At 49.3% G+C, this 19,818-nt stretch overlaps 1 protein-coding gene and 1 long non-coding RNA gene across 6 annotated transcripts in view; one reads left to right on the forward strand and one right to left on the reverse strand.

Moving 5' to 3' along the window:
* TIAM2 (TIAM Rac1 associated GEF 2) overlaps positions 1 to 19,818 on the reverse strand; it is a 247,572-nt gene that overhangs the window by 216,071 nt on the left and 11,683 nt on the right. The window lies entirely within an intron of this gene.
* The window catches only part of LOC149126414 (uncharacterized), a 37,399-nt gene continuing 17,581 nt past the window's right edge, over positions 1 to 19,818 (forward strand). The window contains exon 1 of the long non-coding RNA XR_016233618.1: positions 1 to 19,818. This exon is cut by the window's right edge and continues 11,131 nt beyond it. This is a non-coding gene — a long non-coding RNA (uncharacterized LOC149126414).

Here is a 19,818-nt window from a genome sequence, read left to right on the forward strand (position 1 = left end):
TCCATGAACAATATTTAACGTACCCTCCACAGAATTCACATTTGTTCTCTCATGACCAATTTCTCCCTAGAACCAGAAAACTGTAGAAATTGGCACTGCACAGTCCAGACAGCGAGAGCTACACAGACAGACCAGAAACTAGGTCTGCGGCAGAATCCCTCCCCTTCTCTGAGCCTGCGCCCTTCCCTTTGGACTGGAAGGGAATCTGTCCTTGGCGGCCACGTATGGTGTGTTACACGGCAGCAGATGCAGCAGATGCAAAAGCAGGGTTTGGGGACAACTTCCTGCAATGCCCCCATTTCACAGGCAAAGAAAAGTGAGGTCCAGCAAATGTATGGGACAGACACAACATCTATCTGCAGCTCAGCGAGTGGTTTACAGACTGGAACAACGAAGACTTTAGTGAGATCTTCTACATACAACGACTAGAAGCCCAAAAACTACTTGGGTCCACAAAGGGTCCCACCCACAAGAAAGGCTGGCTAATGTCATTACTACAGATTGTGTATAGAAACAAGTAGCTTCCCCACCAAAGGCGGCTTCCGGAGGGTGATGGGTAAAACCCACCTTTATCCAACTTCAACCAACTCTTCGTCTTCTTTGCCACTAGAGATCATTCTCTTACAGCTATTTCCAGAACTGGATGCTGCCCACCCAACACATCAGAGCTGCAAAAGCCAGGAGGCACATGCAAGGCAGTTCAGACCTGCACTGGACCCCACCCACACTCACAGAACACGGAACTTGGACAGAGCCACCGACAGGACAGGGGTTCAATACAGAAACACAAACTCTGTGTTGAACTGAAAGTGTAATAAGCAGCACGTGGCCCCGAATCCTAAAGTCCCTCCTCTCCTTCACCCATCCACAGCCTGTCTCATGGCAGAATTCTGCTCCCACCAGACTGAAGCTGGGCTTCCAGGAAGCCAATGCAAGCAGTCTCTGTAGCTGAGACTCAGGGCTTCCTCCAAGGTTGGTCTCCTGCAGCAGTTATGCAGAGATCCAAGTCAAATTCAGATATCTTAAACCAAAAGGAACAGAGTGCGGATTTCACAATGAAATTCACTTGCCAGGAAAGCGTCCGAAGGAACACTAGGTCCCTCCTTCTCCCTCAATGCCCTACTTTGCAAACCACTTGTGCAAAACAGAAGCGAGAAAGGAAGAAACCCAAGATGGAGACAAAAAGAAATTGACTTTATACCCACCCACAGCTGCCAAACCAGCAACATGACACAAACCCTGGTCGGCCTCCATCTCCATCGGGAGCCTGGGTTTAAGTAGTAATCGTACCCCAACCTCACTAAACCTCAGCTTCTCAAAACTCAAGGGAGTGGATGACAATAGATGCGGTGTCACTTCTGCGGAGAGCCGCAGGCTGTTTCCGCTACCAGTGAGAGCGGCACTAACACAACCCAGGTGGCCTGGTGGCTCACAGCAGCGAAGATGGACATGGCTCTTCAAGGAGCGGTCAGGCACATGCCACGCCCACCCCGGCGGCCACCTTCAAATACAGCAGCTGAGCTCAAGAGCTCACACATCTGCACCTTCCCCCTGTGTATCACATCGCTGCTTCCTTCTCAAACTTTTTTTTTTTTTGGAAAACTGTCAAGTTCTGTAAGCGACACCACTACAGGCGAGTTCATTCTCAGCAGCTCCTTCTGAGAACAGGAGAGCGAAGTGAAAGTCAAGAGCGATCAAGTGCAATGCCGCAGATTCTCTTGGGCGGCAGGGACACCGAGAGTGAGCACGGCAGGAGGTGAGGGCCGGGGTTTCACCTGCAGCATCTCGGTCACTCACACTCGGACCAGTGCATCCAGGAAGGGAATAAGTGAAAAGCCGAATGGCACCCTCCTGCAAATGCAACCGTGAGAGCACGGAAATCAGAATTCCAGTCCTCTTACGCTGAGAAGTTACGTGACGAGGTACGCGGTCAAGTCACTTAACCCACCAGGGATTAAACTTTCTCTTCCTTTTAAAGGATGTTCTTGGGTGTAAAGCATCGCTGGGGTGGGTGGGGGGGGGTGGATATGAAAGGGTGCAGGGGCTCTAGAAAATAATACAGCAGCTCACTCCTCCAAAAATAAGAAACAGAATCCTCGTAGCATGCAGCAATTGGACTTCTGGGTATACACCAGAAAGAACTGGTCTCAGGTCTCAGGGAGATAACTACACACTCGTGTTCACAGTATTCACAACAGCTAAAGGCAGAGAAATCCAAGTGCTCCTAGATCGATAAACAGGTAAACAAATAGGCATGCCATGAGTTAGCTATTTTTTTTAAGACTTTGAAATTTTATTTTAAAGGCAGAAAGAAAGAGAGACAGACAAACAGACATCTTTCATCCACTGGTTTATGCCAAAAATGGCCACAACATCCAGAACTGGGCCAGTCCAAAGGCAGGAGCCAGAAGCTTCCTCCAGGTTGGGCCATCTTCCACTGCTTTCCCAGGAGCATTAGCAGGGAGCTACATCGGAAGCGGAGCAGCCAGGACTCGAACCGGCACCCATATGAGATGCCGGCGCTGCGGGCTGGGGCTTTAACGCGCTCTGTTTTTAAAAGGCAGGCGATTCTGACATATGCGTCCATGCAGATGACCCCTGAGGACATGATGCCAAGTGAAATAAGCCGGGCATGAAAGCAGGGCACCTGGAGGGGTCAGACTGGCAAAGGCAGAGAGCAGCAGGTACCGGCTGGAGGCAGGGAGGAATGGGGGATCAGTGATTCAGGGGTTCACAGCTTCAGCTCTGCAAGACAAAACAACTTCGGGAGAAGGACAGTGGTGATGGCTGCACAACAACGCGCTGAACCATGAATCTTAAAACGGTCAAGACGGCAAGTTTTATGTGTATTTTCCCACAATTAAAAAATAAAAAAAAAAAAACCTACTTAAAAGGATGTTGTTTCTGGTATATAAATCATGCTCCCAAAATGACTAATTGTAAAAAATAAGATTTCAAAGCATTTGCCCATCACTCCCCGATCTGGGTCTGCTGCTTCCGTTCTCTGGTGGGGACAGGGAGCAGCCCTCTCACTCCCACTCCGGGGCAACGCGTGGGAGACACGCAGGAACTCGGGCAAGGCTGCGCAAAGCGGGGGCGAGGCCGCGATGAAGAACCCATTCTGACTCCTGGGCCATGCACTGCCATCTCAATGCCTTTTTTAAGAGCTTATTTATTTTTATCTTAATTTTTCATTAGTTTTTAACAGGTTCAATGGAATTTGTAGGTACAATTCTAAGAACATAATGGTATTTCCCTCCTCCCTCCCTCCTACCCTCTCTTCCTCCCTTTAATTTTTGAGATAACATATTTTAAAATTACAATTCAGTAAAAAGGCTTAATACTTCAGCAAATAAGTCTCACAAGCGAAAAAGACTAATTCAGTAGGAATATAGACAATGGCTATAAACAATAATTCAATGGGAAAATGATCACTTCACCCATATACACTAAATTTTAAAGTAATCACAGACCATTAAAACTATAGTAGTATAACATTCTTAACCATTGGTTTGACAAAGTTATAAAACAAAGTTTTACCAAACTATATTTGCAGCAATACTGATACACACAGACATTTCTTTTCCTTTCTTTTTTGTTTGTTTCATAAATTTTAGCTCCCACATATAAGGGAGAACATACGATATTTGTTTTTCTGGGTCTGGTATTTATTCTTATTTATTAGAAAGGCAGAGTTGCACAGATAGGGAGAGAGAGAGAGGGAGACCTTCCATCCACTGACACACTCCGAATGGCCCCAGAGCTGGGGCTGGCCCAGGTGGAATCCAGGAGCCTGGAACGCTACGCAGATCTTCCACACAGGTGGCAAAAGTACTTGGGCCACTTTCTACCAGGGAGCTGGACGGGAAGCAGACTACGGGCGCCAGCATCAGAGGCAGCGACTTAACCTGGTATTCCACAATGCTGGCCCCGTCAATGCCTTCTCTAATCTGCAGGCAAGGAAGGTCAGGCCCAGAAAGGCAAGGCCAGGTCTCCCAGACCACACAGCTGGCAGGCAGACCCATGACCAAGAAGTCAGCTGAACCAATTACCAGTCTGGTATTCTTTCCACACACCACGGAAAACCTGATTTGGGGAGAAAAGGTACTACTGGGGTCCCCTTGGATTTCCAAGGCTGCCCACCCTCCCCCCATTCTCAACCTTCTCCCATGAAGACCTAACAGTCTCATTTAATCATTCATTCCGTGTAAAGCTGTTACCTACAGCGCCAGCATCCTATAGGGGCGCTGGTTTGAGTCCCAGCTGCTCTATTTCCAACCCATTTCTCTGTTAATGTGCCTGGGAAAGCAGAAGAGGATGGCCCACGTGCTTGGACCCTGAAAGCATGTTGGAGATGGGGAAGAAGCCCCTGACTCCTGGCTTCAGCCTGGCCCAGTCATCTAGGGAGGGAGCCAGTGGCTGACAAATCTCTCTCTGTCTCTTCCTCTATGTAACTCTGACTTTCAATAAATAAAGATATTTTTAAAAATCATTCATTCAAGCCGGCGCCGTGGCTCAATAGGCTAATCCTCCACCATGCGGCGCCGGCACACCGGGTTCTAGTCCCGGTTGGGGCGCCGGATTCTGTCCCGGTTGCCCCTCTTCCAGGCCAGCTCTCTGCTATGGCCAGGGAGTGCAGTGGAGGATGGCCCAGGTGCTTGGGCCCTGCACCCCATGGGAGACCAGGAAAAGCACCTGGATCCTGGCTCCTGCCATCGGATCAGCGCGGTGCGCCGGCTGCAGCGGCGGCCATTGGAGGGTGAACCAACGGCAAAAGGAAGACCTTTCTCTCTCTGTCTCTCTCTCTCACTGTCCACTCTGCCTGTCAAAAATAAAAAAAAATAAAAAAAAAAATCATTCATTCAACAAATCATGTACGAGAGCTTCCTTTCTCTTAAAAAACAATCCTCTGTTCACAAGCTTCCTCGCGGCTGCGTAGCCAGGATTCACACAGCAGGCATTTCCTGACCACCTATAACGTAACTGGACCAGGTAACACACGTTCCTTCAAGAGCTATTCCAGTAGGAACAGGGAGGGACCCCCAACTCTGCCACAAAGCAATCAGACAGCAACCCCATCAGAGCATCCCCAAGGGCCCAGGTGCACAGCACCACCGGTCAGTTAACTACCAGCCAAGATGAGGAAAAGTCCCATGTAAACTCACTCCCTGCCTTCCCTCGCGGTCTCAACATCCCAAACTCTCCCTGTTCTACAATGAACCGTCCCTGACTGAACGTCCCCTGAGCACAGCCCGGGGCCTCTCCTCCAAGCCGCTTTGTGAGGGAGGAATCAAATCCCCATTACAAACAAGGATGCTAACATGCAAATAATCCCTATGTCCAGGGGCTGGCACTGTGGCACAGCGGGTTAAAGCCCTGGCCTGAAGCACCAACATCCCATATGAATGCCGGAACTCCACCCTGGTCTCCACATGGGTGGCAGGGACCCAACTCCTTGGGCCATCTTCTGCTGCCTTCCCAGGTGCATGAGCAGGAACCTGGATGGGAAGTGGAATAGCCAGGATTTGAACTACCATTCCAATAGGATACAAGTGGCAGCTTAACCCACTGTACCACAACATCAGTCCCCTATTCATCTGGATTTTTTTTTTTTTTTAAGATTTACTTTATCTGAAAGGCTGAGTTAGTGTTAGGGGGAGGAGACAGAGACAGAGAAAGAGAGAGGGAGAGAGAGATCTTTTATCTGCTGGTTCACTCCTCAAATGGCTGCAATGGCAGGGGCTGGGCCAGGCCAAAGCCAAGATCCTAGAACTCCATCCTGGTCTCCCTCATAGGTAGCAGGGACCCATTGGGCCATTTTCTGCTGCTTTCTCAGGTGCATTAGCAGGGATCTGAATCAGAAATGGAGCAGCTGGCATCGCAAGCAGAGGCTTAACCCACTGCACCACTCTGGTCCCTTAACCTCGATTTTTAAGGCGCACTTTGCTAAGACCAGTGGACATGCAAATACGTCACCTGTATCACTCAACAAACACTTGAGCTTTTTTCAGAGACAGAACCTAGTACTAGAGACACTGCCAGAAGCCAATGAAAACAACAACATATTTTTATCAGTCCTGCCTTTCAAAGGATTGCATTCCAATAAGGCGGCACCAACCTTATCCCTGAGCAGAGGTGGGACAGGAAAACTGTAGGAATAGAGCACCGGAGCAGAGCCTCCCAACAGGACTGAGATGCGAGTCACTGCGTGATTCTAGTGTTCTGATGGTCACATCGGGAAAAGTAAAACGACACGGGTTAAGTTGATTTCAGTAACACGGCTTAACCCAAAGTATCCAAACGCCATCATTTTAACCTGTGAACAACACACACACACACACAGCCATGGGGCATTTTACATTTGTTTATTGCTGTGAAGTCTTCAAAACCCAGAGTGTTTTACACTGGCGGCCACCTTAGCTGTGCTGACCCATGTCATCGTGTTCATCAGCCACATGCCGACACACGGATCCAGGGCAAACCCAGCAGGTGTGTGGGGCTGACAGCCAAAGCAGAGGCCAACACAGGCTTCCTGGGGTCATCCCACATGGACAACGGAAAGTCAGACCAGGCGTAAGTGTCCGGGGCAACAGTGAAGATGTCACTTGGGACATGAACACCCCACATCAGAGTGCTTGGTTTGAGTCCTGGCTCCACTTCCGTTCCAGCTTCCTGCTAATGTGTCCCTTGGGAGACAGCAGATGATGGCCCAAGGCACTGGGTCCCAGCCACCCTCATGGGAGACCCAGATTTAGCTCCTGGCTCCCTGCTTTGGCCTGACCAGCCCCAGTTGTTGCAGAAATGTGATGCACAAAACAGCAGATGTGATCACTTTTTATGATTTATTTATTTATTTATTTATTTGAAAGGCAGAGTTACAGAGAGGCAGAGGCAGAGAGAAAGGTCTTCCATTCACTGGTTCACTCCCCAGATGGCCATGACAGCCAGAGCTGCACTGAACCAAAGCCAGGAGCCTGGAGCTCTTCCGGGTCTCCCACGAGGCAGCAGGAGTCCAGTCTTGAGCCATCGTCCACTGCTTTCCCAGGCCATAGCAGAGAGCTGGATCGAAGTGGAGCAGCCGGCACTGCAGGAGGCGGCTTAACCTACTGAGCCACAGCACCAGCCCCTGTCTCTCTCTTTTTTGCGTCTCAAATAAGTAATATTTTTATAAGTCCGATACGTTTGTGCATGAGGAGACAGAAGGCAGTACTCGGCAGTCTGGAGCAGGAAGTAACACGAGGAAGGTGCCGTTCCAGCCTCAGACCCCAAAGCTCCACCCAGAGCCCTCCCTCCCAGGGCTGCAGGGCCGACTCCTGGCCCTGGGCCCCTCCCGCCCCCTGAGGACTTGGTTTCCTCTATTCCCCATTGCGTCCACAGAGACCCAACTGAAGCCTCTGGTCCCCTTCATTCTCCTGCGTGAGCCCCGCAGAAAGGAAACCCCAGGACACATCGTTGCCTCCTTACAGCTGGGACACCGTGAAGGCCACGGACTCCGAGTGGGGGTGGGGCCCCGAGGGGCTCCAGTCCTCTGCCAGCACCTGCCCTGCAGCTCGCCACGCTCTGACCTCACAGTGATCAACTCTGCCTCCTCCCGTGTCACAGCCAACATGCTGCCTCCTCCCGAAGAGACTCTAGGGCCTCTCGCCCTCCGCTCGTCCTGCCTCCCACAACATTCTAGAACACTCGCCCTCCGTCTCCTTCCTCTGAAACAGCTGTCTCCTCCCCGGCCTCTGAGACAGTTCCCCTGCATGGCTGGCGGTCCACCCTCCGCCAGTCCTGCCTGCTCCCTGGCACTGAGCCACACACAGGCATCCTCAACTCCGTTTCCGCCCCGCACTTCCAGACTCGCCCACCGCTCCCCTGCGGATTAAGGCGTTCCTTCCCTTCCCAAGGCACTTTCTCTCGTTGCCACCATAACTCTCTTGAAAAATGCATGGTGCACCCTCACCACTCTGACTGTACCAGCATTCCTGACAGGGAGAAATAGGGCTTCCATTGCCAAGTGCTCCCTGAGGGGGGCCAGGGAGCCCCACACTCCAAATGCAAGGAAAAGTTAGAAGGAAGAAAGTCACCCATGAGCTCTGTTCCCACACCCTCAGATACTCATCTGTAACCTCTTGGTGAATACCCTTCACCTTATCTACTTACGCACATACACGCATACGCAGAGAGACAGACACACACACACACATAGAGACACAGACACACACAGGGACACACACATGGACACACAACACAGACACAGGGACACAAACACATATACACACAGGGACAGACACACAGACACACACATAAGCATACACAGAGAGACACAGACACACACAGGGACACACACATACATACACACACACAGGGACACACAACACAAACACAGGGACACACATACAGACACAGGGACAGACACACAGACACACACATAAGCATACACACAGAGACACAGACACACACAGGGACACACACAGACACAGGGACACATACAGACACAGGGACACACACATCAGCATACACACAGAGACACAGACACACACAGGGACACACACACATACATACACACACATAGACACACAACACAGACACAGGGACACAAATACATACACACACAGGGACAGACACACAGACACACACATAAGCATACACATAGAGACACACACACAGGGACACACAAACATACATACACACACAGGGACACACAACACAGACACAGGGACACACACATACACAAAGACACAGGGACACACAGACACAGGGACACACACATACATACACACACACAGGGACACACAACACAAACACAGGGACACACATACAGACACAGGGACAGACATACAGACACACACATCAGCATACACACAGAGACACAGACACACACAGGGACACACACACACATACACACACAGACACACAAAGACACAGACACAGGGACAGACACACATAAGCACACACACACAGGGACACACACACACAGATGTGATTTGCCACAGCATTGTATCTTAGACATTTTGTAAGTAGCCTTATTTTTTAATTTACCCCCTCCCATACAACCGACCTCTCTCTTCCTAAGCAGCAAATATATAAAAAAAATTTTTTTTATCCTTTTATGATCTACAAAAACCCCTTACACACAATCCTTGCCTGTTCTTTTCTCGTGGGAATCCGCCCAGGTCAAGTGGCAGGAAACCCAAGGCACGGCCATGCCACTTTTTCCAACCACTCCCCTGCTGAAAGCTTCCACTGGGTTTCCAATTCCGGGCCACTACAAACAATGCTGCAATAAATATCCTTGTACAAACAAATTACACACAGCTGCTTTCATGTCTAGGGGATACAGTCCCAGGGCAGGCATTAGTGGGTCAAAGGCCATGTGCATTTGAAATGTTAATGGACTACTCCGCCAGAGCCAGTACTCCGCCAAAACGGCGACCCCCACCAGGCACACTTGAAGACGCCTGCCAACAAGAGGTTTTGCGGCTCTTTAAAACTGCTGCCAGCCTTCTTGTTCCGATTCTCGCCTCCCATCCTGTCCTATGGTGCTCAGGAAACTAAACTTAACAAATTCTTGCTGAGCCACCTTCTCTGTCTCCTGGTCTTTTGTCTCCAAAGATTAAGCGTGTGGTAAGGTTCTCTCCCCTTTGCTTCCTCCTCTCTCAGTGCCCTTGGACAATTTCAGTCTTTCACGGCTTTCAATCACCCCCTGCAGGAGACAAATCTACACCTGCGCATCCAGCCACGATCTCTCGCGTGTCCCTCTCTCGAGCTCCACATTTGTAACTGCTCATGGGACGTTTGTCGCAGAGTCTGCTGCTGCCATAGACACCTCTAACATCCATTGTATCAGGGTTGGCATTATGGCACAGTAGTTAAACCACCACTTGTGATGCAGGCATCCCATACAGGAGTGCGCTTTCCAACCCCAGTTGCTCCACTTACGACCCAGCTTCCTGCTGGTACACCTGGGAGGGTACCGAACAATGGCCCAAACACTTGGACTCCTGTTACCCAAGTAGATGGAGGTCTTTGCTCCTGGTCTCAGCCTGGCCCACCCCTGGCTGTTGCAGGCATATGCAGAGTAAATCAGCAGATGGAAGACAGATCTCTCTCCCCATCTCTGATGGGATCAGGGTAGGTACTTGATGCAGAGGTAAGATGCGGCTCGGACATCTGTACCCCACATTAGAGTACCTGGATTTTAAGTCCCAGTTCCACTTCCAATTCCAGCTTCCTGCTAAAGTGCACCCTGGGAGACAGCAGGTGATGGCTCAAATGATTGGATCCCCGCCACCCACATGAGAAACCTGGAGCAAGTGCCAGGGTGCTGACTTGGGCCTGACTGTACCTTGGCTGTTCCAGGCATTTGGGGAATGAACCACTCCCTCCATCCCCAAACCTGGGGTCCGGATGCCACAGCCCAGTGGACTCCTCTCCATAGAAGACTGTGGAGGAAGGACCAAGGCAGCCAGCAGATGCTTTCTGGATTCCCTCTGCTGCTCCAGCCCTGCCTCCACCCCGGAAACATCCTCCTTTTAAAGAGGAAAAGTATTGAGTACAAAAAAATCGAATAAGCACGTGAATCATGGAATAGAAACAAGAACCTGCCATCGGGTATATGTGTATACTCAGAAAATCAGCAAAAACTGAAGATTAAAGAACAGAAAAATCACCCGCCACAATGAAAGGCATCCTGCATTTATATAAACAGCAGAGAATCGCTTTGTACTCATGTCTGTCTCCTGGCAGAAGTTCATAAATGGTTGGCATTCAAACTCAGCAGGAGGAGCCGGCATTGTGGTATAGCGGGCTAAGGCTCCACCTGCAGCGGCAGCATCCCATACGGGCGCCGGTTCAAGTCCCGGCTGCTCCTCTTCTAGTCTAGCTCCCTGCCATGGTCTGGGAAAGCAGCAGAAGGTGGCCCAAGTCCTTGGGCCCCTGAACCCACATGGGAGACCCGGAAGAAGCTCCTGGCTCCGGATTGGCACAGCTCTGGCTGTTGCAGCCATTTAGGGAGTGAGCCAGCAGATGGAAGACCTTTTTCTCTGTCTCCCTCTCTCCGTCTGTAGCTCTGCCTCTCAAATAAATAAATAAAATCTCTTTAAAAAAAAAAAAAAAACTCAGGGCAGCCCTATTACACAATTAGTAAAAAGATCCACTAGGGGCCGGTGCCGCAGCTCAATAAGCTAATCCTCTGCCTGTGGCACCAGCACTCCGGGTTCTAGTCCCAGTTGGGTCACTGGATTCTGTCCTGGATGCCCCTCTTCCAGTCCAGCTCTCTGCTGTGGCCCAGGAGTGCTATGGAGGATAGCCCAAGTGCTTGGGCCCTGCACCCGCATGGGAGACCAGGAGAAGCACCTGGCTCCTGGCTTCATTTGGCGCTGGGCACTGACTGTAGCACGCCAGCCGCAGCGACCATTGGTGGGGTGAACCAACAGAAAAGGAAGACCTTTCTCCCTGTCTCTCTCACTGTCCACTCTGCCTGTCAAAAAAAAAAAAATCCACTAGGATGGACTAAATGAAAGTTACTAAATAAAATGTGAAAAGATAAAACTCAACAACTATTTCACATCCTAGTTCATCTTTAAACTGACAATTTTAAAAGGAAACAGTGAAAATAACTACTTAATAAACATTTATTTGGAGCCTGTGAGTTAAAACCCATCCTGCCTAATTGAGTGAAGATAATTAAGAAATGAGATAAATTCAATGACCTCCAGCACCAAGAATTCAGGCTAGAGATGAAACACGCCTGTGAAATATGAAGGGATGGGGGCCAGTGCTGTGGCGTAGCGGGTAAAGCCACTGCCTGCAATGCCAGCGTCCCATATGGGCACCAGTTTGAGATCCAGCTGCTCCGCTTCTGATCCAGCTCTCTGCTACGGCCTAGGAAAGCAGTGGAAGATGGCCCAAGTCCTTGGGTCCCTGCACCCGGAGGAAGATCCTGGCTGCTGGCGTCAGATCGGCACCGCTGCAGCCATTGCGGCCAATTGGGGAGTGAACCAGCAGATGGAAGACCTCTCTCTGTGTAACTCTGACCTTCAAATAAATAAATCTTTTTTTAAAAAAAAGAAATATGAAGGGATGAAGAAAAATACATTTTCAAGGGCAAAAAGTGTTTTTTAATGGAACAAGAATATGAATGGTGTGAGATGAAGTCAAAATAGATTTTTCTGGACTTTGGCACATGGAAAAAAGGCATATATTTTTTCTTAGTTTGGCTTAGTTTTCTTGCTGGTAGACACAAAACTACAATGATCTGCTCCATCTCATTCTGTGTGTCTCTGTGTGCATATATGTGTCTGTGTCTGTCTGTGTATCTGTGCGTCCAAATACATCTCTGCCAGACAGATCGCAAACGTTTTCCAGCCCAGCAGTAGTGCTCAGAATCCACCTTCACCCCCAGAACTCTGCGGAAAGACTCTGCATCCTCCTGCACCGCCCAGGACTCCAGCCTCTCCTGCCACCCATCCATCATCCGTGCTGGCGGCGGGATGCGGCGTCACAGATAATTTAAGCAGCTGTCAGAGCTGAGCGGCTCTTCGGGATTCCATATGGCTTATGAAACGCATATGTGCTCCAAGCCCCTCCCCCTCCAGATAGAGTAGGGAGGAAGGATGTGAAGTCGGACAAACTGGGATGCAGTCCCAGCCCTGTGCTCCGACGTGCTCATCCACAACACGGAGCTCCAGTGCCCGCGCTGTGTAGTCCAGGGGAGCGCTCCTTTGAGAAGCTGCGAGAAGGCACCTAGCACGGTGCCTGCAGCATGCAATGTCGGCAGCCAGCCCTCCTCAGCTTTTGCAGCATGCCATTTCCAAAATAAAGAGCCCCAGAGCCAAGGATGAAAAGCAAAAGAGATAAAGCAGGAGGCCAAGCTTTGAATACAAAGACTTTGTAGAATACCAGTATCTAACTAAGCAAAAAGACATCTGATTCCCTGCTTTCTACATCGCTTATAGCACACACACACACACACACACACCTGCAGGAGCACAGATGATATACTCAGTGCAGACCCCAAAACCCAGCTGCCTTGCAGCAACCATGGGATGAACAAGCACCTGATGCCCAGAGAAGGCCTGGTTCCTGCAGCTTGAAGGGAACAGCACCAGGAGGAGAGGAAACACACCGGCCCCGGCACAATGTCTAGGCTTGCAGGTGGCAGAAGCTGAGCGAGTCACTGCACTTCTCATCCCAGCCTCTGCAGTCTAAGGTCTCACCCTGTGTTTTCTGATCACAGTAGATCAGAGACTACCGATGCGACCCTGTGAGCCTTGAAGAAAGGGGTGGAGGTAGGGTATGTGTGGCATATTTCTGGAATAGCATCTGAAGCTGTCTCGTGGTTCATTCTGTAAAATACCATTGTAGACATTACACAATCCTGAATTCATAGGGTTTGGTGACGTGGTCAATTTCTGTGTCTCTTAAGGTTTTCTTTTTTTTTTTAAGCTTTATTTATTTACTTGAAAGACAGAGTTGGGGCCGGCGCCATGGCTCACTAGGCTAATCCTCCACCTAGCAGCGCCGGCACACCGGGTTCTAGTCCCGGTCGGGGCGCCAGAATCTGTCCTGGTTGCCCCTCTTCCAGGCCAGCTCTCTGCTGTGGCCAGGGAGTGCAATGGAGGATGGCCCAGGTGCTTGGGCCCTGCACCCCATGGGAGACCAGGAAAAGCACCTGGCTCCTGGCTCCTGCCATCGGATCAGCGCGGTGCGCCGGCCGCAGCGTGCCAGCCACGGCGGCCATTGGAGGGTGAACCAACGGAAGGAAGACCTTTCTCTCTGTCTCTCTCTCTCACTGTCCACTCTGCCTGTCAAAAAAAAAAAAAAAAAAAAAGACAGAGTTGGGAGCAGGGAGAGGAAGACAGAGAAAGACAGATTCATCTTCCAGCTACTGGTTCACTCTCCAAATGGTCGCATGTTCAAAGCGAAGCCAGGAATCTCACACTCTGTCCACAACACTGACCCCAATTTCTATTTTTAAACCCCCACCATGCCATACCCAAAGGTAGAAAAATATGTTTTTTGTAAGACTACATTCAATCAAAAGCTCAAAAAAGGAAAAAATCAAAACATCGTGAAGACGACCGCCTCCTTGCTGCTTTGTGACTGTCCTTTTGCTCGGTGACCTCTCATAGCAAAAGCTGGGATGAAGAGGGTGAAGAGGGTGAAGGGCCACAGGATTCTGGAGGGAACCAGGACCTGAGCATCAGACGTGTGGCCCAAAGTGGAGGAAGGACGAGGGCCCCCCTCGAACACAGCACGTTACGAGCGTTCCTCCTCTTCTCCCAGTACAGAGATCTGGGGGCTATCAGCTTTGATGGATCTACAAGACTTCTCTTGGAGGAAGTCCATCGTCTGCGTTTGGTTTTAAAGGCTCGCTCCTCTGGCATGCAGGCGTCTCACAAAGCCCAAACCCGCATTCAGAAAAAGCCCAGCCTCTCGTTAACATTTTCCAAGCATACAGTAGCTATGCACCATTTGGCACCCACCAAAATCCCTCCAAAAGCATCAAAAGCCTGCCAACTTCTCTCTGCATTTGCAAGAATAATTCCTGGAAAAGTGTGTGTGTGTGTGTGTGTGTGTGTGCAGGAGAATTCTACTTCTACTGCTATGCCCATCACACGCGTGCTCCCTCCCCACAGGCAGCCGACGGGTTTTAGTTGACTTGGCCAAATAACAGAATAGCTGTAATTAAATGGAATTGTGAGAGCCAGATGAGGTACAAAAACTGAGGATGGTCCCAGAGGAACTAAAATTCTGCTTAGCACATGTTTAAATGACACAGCAGTCACAGGGCAAGCCGTGGTCAGATACACCGCCCAGGAGAAAAACGGCTCCACACGAGCCAGGGAGTGTGCACTGAGACAAGCCACTTCACAGCTCAGAGCTGAGAACAAAGTGAGGATATACGTTTTTCAAAATCACTCTCACACTCAATTACGAAAAACCTTGAGAAACCACAGGATCCCCGCCCAGCTCCCTTGAATTGTGAGTTCAAATGCTCTTAGAATGCAGCAGCCCTACAGGACAGGCCCAGGGGAGACAACTTCTCACTCAAAAGATAAAGCGGATTGGCCGGCCGGCGCTGTGGCACAGCCGGTAAAGTCGCCCCTTTCAATGCTGGTATCGCAGAAGCAAAGCAGGGGCTCGCGTCCCAGCTGCTACGCTTCAGATCCAGCTCCCCGCTAATGCACCTGCAAAAGCAGCTGCAGACAGCCCAGGTGCTTGGGGCCCCCGCCTTCCATGTTAGAGACCCGGAAGGAGTTCCAGGCTCCTGGCTTCAGCTCTGGCTGTTGCAGCCACTTGGGGAGTAAATTGGCGAAAGGAAGATGGATCTCTCTCTCTCAAACACAGAGATGCACGCATACTCACTCGCTCACTCTCAGGGCCTCCGTCCTCTCTTTGGTTCAGTCCACCACATTTTTAAAATACCAACTTTCACAAAAAAGACCTGGCTTGCTTTTAAGATTGATTTAATGTATTCATTTGAAAGCACAACATCAGAGAAAGAAAGAGGAGAGGGAGAGAATCTTCCATCCTCTGGTTCGCTCCCCAGATGGGCCAGGCTGAAACCAGGAGCCTAGAACTCCACCCTGGTTTCCTACATTGGTAGCTGCAATACAAGTATTTGGGCCACCATCCACTGCCTTCCCTGTGTAGGGAAGGGATCCAGGGAGCAGGATCAGAAACAAAGTAGCAAGGCCTTGAACCAGCTCTCCGATATGGGATGCTGGTGTTGGATGCAGTGGTCCAACCCACTGTGCTACACAATATCAGCCCTGGTAGGGTTCTACCTTGTACCTCTTTATATCCTGAGGTAACGGTTAATTGTACTTAGTAACTTACATAGTATTTTGGGTGAAATTAACATTTATAAATTTTTGTTTATTTTTATTTGAAAGCCAGAGAAATAGAGAGCTATCTCCCATCCACTTACTTTCCAAATGCTGTGAAAACCCAGGACTAGACCAGGCTAAATCCAGGAGCCTGGAACTCAATCAGCGTCTCTCGTGTGGGTGGCATGGATCCATCACCTGCTACCTCCCAGGGTACATACTGGTAGGAGGCTGGAATTGGAAGCAGAGCTGGGACTCAAATCCAGGCATTCCAATATGCAGGCATCCCAAATGGTGTCTCAACCATGCCTAGAACTGACACTGAACTTGGAGAACTGTGTCTGATAAAGCAGGTTGCCATCCATAATGGGGTGGGGGAGGGGAAGATGGGGACGGTCACCCAACTAGCTGAAAAGAACAATGAGAACAATGGACAGAACTAGACCAGCCTCCCTGAGCAAGAGAGAGGCCTACAGCAGACACCTTCCGACTGTGCACAGCCGTCTCCAGCCTGCAGGCCACAGTGTTGTCATCATTATCAGTAGATTCTTTTCTTTAAGATGTATTTATTTTGAAAGTTAGAGTTATGGGGCTGGCTGGCGCTGTAGTGCAGTGAGTTAACGTCCTGGCATGAAGCGCTGGCATCCCATGTGGGTCCCAGTTCTAGTCCCGGCTGCTTCTCTTCCGATCCAGCTCTCTGCTATGGCCTGGGAAAGCAGTAGAAGATGGCCCAAGTCCTTAGGTCCCTGTACCCACGTGGGAGACCTGGAAGAAGCTCCTGGCTCCTGGGTTCAGATCGGTGCAGCTCCGGTCATTGTGGTCATCTGAGGAGTGAACCAGCACTTGGAAGACCTCTCTGTCTCTACCTCTCTCTGCAACTCTTTCAAATAAATAAAATAAATCTTTAAAAAAAAAGAAAGTCAGAGTTACACAGACAGAGATCTCTCATCCACTGATTTACTCGCCAGGTGGACACAACGGCCAGCACTGGGCCAGGCCACAGCCAGAAGCCAGGTCTCCCACACGGGTGCAAGGACCCAAACACTTGGGCCATCTTCCACTGCTTTTCCCAGGATATTTCATTAGTATGGAGCTGGATTGGAAGTGGAGCAGCCAGGACACAAATCAGTGACCATATGGGATGCCGGCATCACACGTGGTGGCTTTACCCAACATGCCACAATGCAGGCCCCTGAGCCAATTTTTTATAATAAAAGTACACACAACACACATCCCATTGGTCCTTTTTCTCTGGAGAAACTTAATGCACTACAAATGAAAGACAGATATTAAAACAAAAGTTATTTTTTAAAGATTTATTTTATTCTAAAGGCAGAGTTAGAGAGAAAGGGAGAGAGAGAGCGAGAGCAAGAGAGAATGAGAGAGAATGAATTTCTGCTGGTTCACTCCCTAAATGTCCAAAACAGCCAGGGGCTGGGCCAAGCAAAAGCCTGGAACCAAGAGTTTCACCCAGGTCTACCATGTGGGTGCAGGGGCCCAAGGACTTTGGCCATCCCACACTGCTTTTCTGAGGTACATCAGCAGGGAGCTGGATCAGAAGTGGAGCAGCCAGGAATCAAAACACCACCACTATGGGATGCCAGTACAACAGGCAGCAGCCTAACCCACTGCACCACAGCACCAGCCTCTAAAACAAAAGTTTCAAGAAACCATCATTATGTTTACCACATGCAATGCATTGATATTTTTATTCCATTTTAGGCTATGTGATTCCATCCAATATGTTTCTTGATGTGGGTCAAAAGAGTGAAAGCCGCTGCAATTTTTCAAAGTCCTTATGTGGAAGAAAAATTTTAAAAAGAAACAAAAGCTGACCCACTAAATCAATGCACTAACATAACTCTCAGTTTGAAAAAGTTTTATTCAAAAGGGCCACCCGACTCACAATGCCACACACTTGGATCTCTCCACTTGGTGCCCAGAGATTGTCCATACTTACCGAGATTGTCTGCACTTACAGCTTTTCTCAAAAGGAGAATGAGATGAAGATTGGTCAGTAAAGACAGAGCAGCACTGAACACCAAAGTCAAGGGTGAACCAATTCACAGCTTCCCCAAAACCAAGTCTAGTGTGTCCAGGAGCGGCTGACAAACGGAACCCAGGGCAGTAGGCAGACAGCTTTGGACGCGTGTGAATAACGAGATCTTTCGTTGCTTTTACTGACACACAATTTTCCAGCAAAGACTGGGAAAGTCAATCAGACTTGACCATCAGACTTACAAGAATGAGTTAAATGATTTCAGGGCGTCTACACACAACTGCTTTGCACAAAGACAGAAAAGGCACATCAATGTTACTCATCTCATTTATGTACTTCTTTTCTTACTAGAATTTCACCTTACCATGAAGATGTTCTCTCTATATAGACATATATATTTAAATGTATATATTTATATTTAAGTATATAAATATATATAAAATCAACAGTTTCTTACTTGTACTAAACGGTGCAATGGTGAAATTATGCTAAGTCTTCTGGTCAGATTCTTTCAACTCGTAACAGTCCACAACTTCAAGTCTACATGGAATCAGAGAAAGCTACAAGTGCTAAGGCCCTTAGAAGCCATCTCCTCCTTTGGAGTCACGGCACTGTAATGGGCTCTTGAGAGGGGCCCAGGGGATCAGCCCCCACCCTCAGGGAGTCAAACATGCAGATGCAAGAGTCCTGCTGCCGCTTATCCTGTGGCCATGAACATAATTTCAATTTTATATTTTGTAAGTGAAAGTAGCACCCAAGACACAGCCAGGAACAAGACACTTTCCGTGCTTTGAATAGCTCTGAACAGCGCACTGTGTCACAGACAGGAAGACAGAAGCCCTGGGAAGCTGAATGACAGCCGCCATCTACAGCCCCACCCACTCAGGGCCGAGCAACACGCAGCCCTAGGGCAACTGGGACCACCAAACGTGGTCCCAGACCTGCAGCATCACCCAGTGGTGCCTCAGAAAGGCGCACCTCCAGGCTTGACCCAGACTCCCGGATCAGAAAGCCCTGACGTCTGTTCTACAGCAGTGCTGGCATCCTCTCTGCTACTCGTCCTCTTCCTGCACTGACCCTATGCTTCCATATTAACCACCGTACTCAACTGACCCCAACCCAGAGCCACACATGGAAAACTGAAAACATCGCAGCAAGGCACTCTGACATTGCTATTACAAAGTCACATTCCTCTTTGCTCACAGCAAGAACACCTCCATCCAAATAGTCAATTAAAAGTTTGAGGTTTCAAAAAACAATTCAAGAGAGCAGAACTCACTAACATTTCAGAGGTTAAACCTCTCTCTGGCATTGCGGTGCAGCAGGTTTTAAACCACCACCCGGGACGCCAGCATCCCACACGAGCACTGATTTGAGTCCTGGCACCTCCCCTGTTGATGTGCCTGGGAACGCAGTGGAGCATGGCCCAAGGACTGGGAGCCTGACACCTATGTGGGAGACCTGGATGATGTCCCGGCTCCTGACTTCAGCCTGGCCCAGCCCTGGCTGTTGCTGCTATTTGGGAGGTGAGCCAGTAGATGGAAGATCTCCTCCTTTCTGTTTCTCTCTAATTCTACCTTTCAAATACATAAAATCTTAAAAAAGGAACCTCAAAAAGGCTGAGTTATACTAATAAGTTTATGTCCAGAAAACCAAGATCGTGGTACCCTTGACTGTCCATGATCAGTAACAGCTGCAAGTACAACAGAGACAGAACACGTGGAAGATTATTCCACTAAGGGACAGCTCCTTCCCAGAAAACCCGAGTGCAGAGACCTGAAAATCAGTAGAAATACAACCATTTCTTGCCTTTAGCCTGAGATTAATTTCTTTACAGCTCATACCTTTTGTTGGGTATGAGATACACGACTGTCACCCGTACAGGCAAATTCGCTGAACTTCTTCAAAAACACATGTACAAGGCACTATACAGACACTAGTTGTTAAGCCACACCTCAGCTTCATGCTATTTTAACAAATTTCAAGTCTGCCAAATGA

This window comes from Oryctolagus cuniculus, chromosome 5 (genome assembly GCF_051225735.1).
Source record: "Oryctolagus cuniculus isolate XC-2025 breed Fujian yellow rabbit chromosome 5, ASM5122573v1, whole genome shotgun sequence".
NCBI classification, from domain to species: Eukaryota; Metazoa; Chordata; class Mammalia; order Lagomorpha; family Leporidae; genus Oryctolagus; species Oryctolagus cuniculus.